Source organism: Staurois parvus, unplaced genomic scaffold (assembly GCF_062004578.1).
Source record: "Staurois parvus isolate SC_StPar_1 unplaced genomic scaffold, SC_StPar_1.0 ptg001328l, whole genome shotgun sequence".
Taxonomy (NCBI): domain Eukaryota; kingdom Metazoa; phylum Chordata; class Amphibia; order Anura; family Ranidae; genus Staurois; species Staurois parvus.
In genome coordinates this window covers 6,422,542-6,429,034 of record NW_028319124.1, presented here as the reverse complement: position 1 = coordinate 6,429,034, position 6,493 = coordinate 6,422,542, and the positions used below count along the sequence as shown (strand labels likewise).

Below are 6,493 nucleotides of genomic sequence, written 5' to 3'. Positions count from 1 at the left end.
AGGAAGGGGGGTAAATCCTCAGGAGGGCAAGTGGTTAAAAATTAATAGAATGTCCCCCGAAATAGATCAAATGTCAATCGGCGCTACCACCGACCTGAAAAAAACCCCAAAACAAAGGCTCTACTCTCAACACAGGCTCCACCCCCCCCCGTCTGACAGCTCCCCTGACCTGACAGTTCTTAAATATCTAAGGGGCGAGGCTACCAAACACATTAAACTTGAACATCAAGCCTGACACTATATGAAAATACCCAAAGGGGGAAAAAACAAATACAAAGAACACTAAGAAAAATATACTATCCTGAACATGCCGACTAAATAAAGAAGAAAATTTTTTTTATTTTGCGATCCAATTCTGGTGCAGCCAAAATAAAGGGTCCTGCACTATTTTGGTGCGAATGTGTATGGCTTAAATTGCACTGCCCAGAAATCGCATGTGATTTGCACAGGAATGCGGTTCGGTTCCTATGCAAGTCTTCTGCGATGTGCCGCACCGCATCAATGTGAACCCAGGCTCAAAGAGGCCGAATTGTTGGTGCCACTTAGCTGGTGCCTCTGTGACCACAGTTGCCAATTTATTCCCCATGTTGCGAGGTACAGTATTAAAGGTTATGATGGCATGAATAGTTTCCAGGAAGACATCTTCTGATGAGCATAATCGCGGTCGACATGATCAACTGACCGAAAGAGACAAAAGGACATTCCTCAGGATTGTGATCCAGAATAAGAAAACAACTGATGCAAAAGTGACTGCAAAGCTCAATCTCAGTCCCATGAAGAACACCTGTAAATTATGTAGTGTTTCCATTTTTTTGGTCTAACCCCTATATGTAAAGCGCAGCATAAATTAATTGCACTATACAAGTACCCTGGGGTGCTCTAAGAAACCACGGGGTTCAATACAGCCAACCTGCCAAAAAAAAACCTCAGTTTACTAGGCTTCAGTTATAAATGAACACAGTGAGTGATTGGTACTGATCACATATTGTGTTCATTCACGGGCTGGTAAATGTGACATCCGGAAGAATCATATTGTGTGCTTGCAGCTGTTGGTGGGAAGGTAAAGGAGGGAAGCCAGAAGCATTGTGGGGGTGGGGCACAGAGGGGGGCCTGAGCAGCAGGGGTAAAAAGTATGGTGTACAGGGAGGTTGATGGGTGTGGTGGGGGGCAATTACTGGAACTGATCCCCTGTATGGCTCTCTTAGCAGCAGCTAAAAGCCCGTGGGAGGAAGAGGAGAAGATGCCAGTTTTCAGCTGCTGCAGAGAAAGCCATACAGGGGATCAGGGGCGGACTGACCATTTGAACACTCGGTCACTGCCCGAGAGCCCGGGGTCAGTAGGGGGCCCCATGAGATGCCCCTGGTACCTTTCATTGGCTTTTTCGGGTGTGGGTGAGGACACGGGGACCCCATTATCCCCTATTGCCCGGGGGGCCCCATGAGTTGTCAGTCCGCCCCTGCAGGGGATCATTTCCAATAATTGCCCCCCCCCCTGCCAATCACCCTTCCTGCCCACATCCAGTTCACCCAGCTGCCTGGGCCCCCTTGCTGGCCTGGACCCCGTACAGGAGGACTAGTGGTACCCCCTTATCCACGGCCCTGTAAGTACCAGTAATATTGAATGTCACCCAAATCACTGAGCTCATTCCCTAATAACCACCCTTTTTTTTTCAATCATTCCTTCTGCTCTCATCACCATCTACAGAGGTCACAAAGCACCAAGTTGTCCAGCAAATTAGGGTCACTGCATGCAGAAATCAGGCTGTTTATGGCCACCCACCTCTGTGTCTCCTTTATATTGTATGTCCTGAGCACAGAGTGTCAAGAAAATAAAATCAATTCATTATCTAACCCTGTCATACACTTGAAAGGGTGCACCAAACTGCAATTTGCAGCCCTGCCCCCCCCAGCTGCTGTCATCTGTATGCACATGTGTAGAGCTGCAGCGCTGGGACCTGTCCTCCTATTCAGCTGCTGCCTGGGAAGGGAGATCGCCTGGTGTGAGTTAAATGACATGTAAACTACAAACCCCAGTGTGCAAAGGGAGAAATCCGAGAGGATAGGAGGGGTTTTTGTAAATGAACTCTGCTTGGGAGGGGTTGCAAATTCTTGTAGGGAACATGGGGGATGGGACTGCTCTGTATTGTTAAGTCTGAATAGGAACTGACTCACTTCTCCATGCTCAAGGAATCTTGCACATTTGGATAGACACAGACCTCATGCACACTTTTAGGGGAGCTGGATCCACAGTGCTGGGAGCCTTCAGAACCATCCCTAGGACAATCTTGGAGGGACATATAAAGAACCTGACGATCAAACCAGCTTTTGCCTCAATCCTGCAACTTTGTTTTATTCCCTAACTGGATTTCTCAAGGTGTTTGCAAGAAAAAAAAATCCACATTCTTGTTCCCCCTCTTTAGTCCAGCAGATGGTTTAGATTAATCGTTCTTCCCTTGCCTCTGCATACTTCCACCAAGGGGATTTTGTCTACCTTTTTTGTCTTTTTTTTTTTTTTTATAATTTTTTAAGGCTTACTAGTTTTAAGTAGAAGAAAGGAGATCTTTTTGACCTGATCTGTTTTAGACACTTTTTAGACTTTTAAGGGCTAAGGAATAAGAATTTGGGGAAAACTTGTTTTCTTTTGATTAGTTTTTTTTTTCCTCCCCTTGAATTCTTGACATCAGCAGAAGGATTAAAGTGGAAAGCTACTTTGGAAAATAAAGGATCAGAGATTTCAAGTGAGTATAATGATTTTGTTATATTGTATTGCCCGTGTGTTGGTCTTGTACTATTGTAGACTTTTTTTGTTTCTTTTTCTTCCATCTACATTGTATTTTCTCTATGGTCATGTGCTATTGTAGACATTTTATTATGTTTCTTTTTTCTAATTACATTGTATTTTCTCTGTGCTTAAAGTCTCGTTCTAGTGCAGACTTGTTTGGGTTTTTTTTTTTTAATTTTTTTATTTGTTTTTGTAATTTTAGAACTTTGGTGCTGTATTGAAAAATACACTCGTGAAAGCTAGGCATCTTTTAATGTGGCCAAGGAAAATCAGCTAGAATCATTCTGAACATATGTTTTCTGTTGGAGCTTCCTGCCTGGTTCAGTGTATGTTTTCATACTTGTACAATAGTGAACTTAAAGCCTTCCCTCTCCATCCAATCCCACCACCAAGTTGTTTTTTTTTTTTTTTTTTTGTTTCCTTTACTTAGAGCATTTCCATAAGGATCTGAACTCAGGGAATAGTTACTTTTGGAACCTGACTGCATCATTGTGTGATCATTGTAAAGCTGTTATGTTTTAGGCTATGCAAAGACCTAAATTGGCATTAGGTGCGCTCAAATATTTCATATGGCCCTCCTCCATATGCATATTCCTTTTTATTTTTTTATTTTTTTTTTTACTTTACTTTTGGTATTGCATTTTTTATTTTGACATTGTTCAAATTGCCACAAATTTTTGAGATCAAAGATGGGAAAACTTGACCCCAGATTATGTTTAAGCTCTATATTCTATTTCTCACGTATTTGTCTGGGATAATTTTACAGCCTGTATTTATCCTACTTGCTTGGACTGGTTTCAATGGGATAAGTGATCATTTCATTCTGTGTTTCACCAGAACTACAAGTCTCAGCATGACACCCACATATGTACAACAGCTGCTTATAGCCAGCCTGCCTGTCTCCCCACACAATCACACTTGGAGTCTTGATTCTGACAGTGTTTGTAGTGTGTTTGCACTCTTCATCATTTTGCTGTTGTATGTTAAGCCCACAGCAAAGGATTATGCGCAGCCAGGCTCTTATTTCTTTAAAGGGACTTAGGAAAAAAGGGCATATTTGTTGATGGTAATCTGGTGTCTCCAGGTCTTATTCCCAGAGTAGGGGGAGGGTAAACCTTGTACCCCATCTACCCCAGGGCTGGTTTGTTTTTCTCTGACCGCCCCCCCCCCCCTTTTTAAACCTGGCTTCTTCAAAATCAATTGGCAGCAATGATTAAGCCTTAGCTAAAGCAACTGTCAGATTTTTAGATCATATTAAAGTTAATTATACAAAAGTGTGTAAAATGTAACTTGGGTCTTTCATTGAACAGCAGGCAAATATTCCAATAACAACTGATCTGTGTATGCCATTAATATGCCAGGTTTATGTATTTTAGGTACTTCTATAGTGCCGTCAATTTACACAGCGCTTGCCATATATATTGTACATTCACATCAGTCCCTAACCCTCAAGGGGCGTACAATCTAAGGTTAGTGGCCAATTCATGCATATTCATAATAAAACTCCAGATCATTCAGACTGGCACATTCTTGCAGTTGGTTAATGATCAGGCCAACTTTGCTCAAGCCAGGTTTGGCATTTCAGACTTTGGGTCAGGCCTATTTTGCCCAGACCTGAACCCTTTTACTAGGGAGTTGCGCATGGCAGAGAGAGAATAGGGTGCTTAGCATATATTTTTAAACCTGCCAAGTACTTTGGGGCAAAAAAATAAAGTTTGGAGTGCTGGCATTCAGCAATCCAGTCTGTTTGAAATGTTCCTCTGACACACACACACACTCACACTCACACACTCTTTTGCTCTCATTAATACCAAGCTGCTTGCCTCTTCATACTAATAATGGTTCATGTGCTCTATGCGACTCTTCTCCAACATCTTCTGCTCTATGCACCCTCAGCACCCAGACTTCCTAATCTCATTTGCATTTTGATATACAAGTAAACACAGGTGCAAGGCAGAGGTCTTGAAAGTGGATTCCAAAGGCTCAGAAACCTATCATAATTTATAAAAACTTAAAAAAGTAAGCTGGCAGTGTTTAACAGAGCAGCAAATCCATTTACGGCTGTCAGTTGCCTAGTGCAGGTTATAAAATGTAAGCTTAGACTTGATTGGTTGCTCTAGGTGACACATTTGGATTATTTTTTTTTATGTTTATCCAGTTATTATAAGCCCCAGCCCTGGTTCTAGACCCTCTTGGGCTACCAGTAAACATTCCAGACCCTGTGAGTGTGCATAGCGGTGTGTTTCTTTCTAGCATTAGGCACATGCATTTTCTTTGTACGTTGACATGCGTATTGATGAGTGATTTCAATGCATTTTTGAATTTAGGATTTGGAGCGGATAGGGTTAACATTGACCAAGGTTTGGTAATATCTGTTGCCTGAGCATCAAGTTGCATATTATATGCATTTTGATGTGCTGCCATTGACTTATTTAGGTCTAGTGTACTAAAATGCAGAGAAACATGGAAATGTATTTTTCAAAACACCCTACACTACAGCATAGAGACGGGAGCAGACTTTGTTTTATTATGGGGAAGTTGGACAAATGTATTAAAATACAACAGTGTCAATGGGCTCTCAATGATTGTCACCTGATTCAACCAGCTATAGCCAGAACCCATAAAAATCTCATTTATTGGTAGTATGTGACCATTACAGAAATCTGGCCAACTGAACTCTTATGTCTGAGCAAATCCTACTATTGATATTGCTCTTGAGATGACCGCAAAGGTACATTGTAGTCAGAATTGACATTCAAGCCTTAAATTACATACAGGGAACACTTTATTCATTTAGGGATATTATTTATTTATTATAGGTACTTGTATAGCGCCATCAATTTATGCATTCGCACCAGTCCCTAACCCTCAAGGGTGTACAATCTAAGGTCCCTAACTCCCATTCATACTTACACATACTAGGTCCAATTTAGACAGGAGCCAATCAGGCTACCAGCATGTCTTTGGAGTGCGGGAGGAAACTGGAGGAACTGGAGGAAACCCACGCAGGCACAGGGAGAATATGCAAGCTCCAGGCAGGTGGTGCCGTGGTTGGATTCGAACCAACGACCCGAGTACTGCCAAGCGGAAGTGTTAACCATTTAGCCACTGTGCTGCCCTTATAGGTGTTGTATGCCAGTCCTGCCATCTGCATTTGTCAGAATTGGGGACCTTTGTTTTTTTGTTTTTTTTTATTCTACACTTTTTGTATTACTTGAGAGAGATTCCTAAACACTGCAGCTCCTTTCTGCCACCCACAGATAGCTGGAGAATCAGTGCTAAAAAAATTTATTTATACAGGATTTATACAGCGCCAACAGTTTGCGCAGCACTTTACAATATAAGGGAGACAGTACAATTACAATACATTTTAGTATAGAAGGAATAGGAGGGCCCGGCTCATGGAGCTTACAATCTAGAGGAAGGGGGAGGTGGTACAAAAGGTGATAGCTGCAGGGGATGATCTGGTGGAGGAGATTCAAGTACAGTTTTTAGTTGTAGGAGATTCAAGTACAGTTTTTAGGTGGAGGTGGAGGTGGGGTAGGCTTCCCTGAATAAGTGAGTTTTCAAAGATCGCCTAAAGGCAGACAGGGTGGGGACTGATTGGACATACTGTGGTAGGGAGTTCCAGAGGATGGGAGAGGCTCTGGAGAGTTCCTGGAGGTGAACGTGGGAGGAGGTTATGAGGGAGCTAGAGAGGAAGATGTCTTGG

General features: G+C 42.4%; 1 protein-coding gene across 6 annotated transcripts in view; it reads left to right on the top strand.

The window, feature by feature from the left end:
- Nucleotides 1–2,130: 2,130 nt before the first annotated feature.
- The window catches only part of FGFR1 (fibroblast growth factor receptor 1), a 134,883-nt gene continuing 130,520 nt past the window's right edge, over nt 2,131–6,493 (top strand). For 2 of the 6 annotated variants that reach the window (XM_089661322.1, XM_089661320.1), the window contains exon 1: nt 2,134–2,737. The gene's annotated coding sequence lies outside the window, so the exon portion shown is untranslated. Of the gene's footprint in view, nt 2,738–6,493 lie in introns of all 6 variants that reach the window. The other 4 variants (XM_089661321.1, XM_089661319.1, XM_089661323.1 and 1 more) reach the window with 4 other exon arrangements.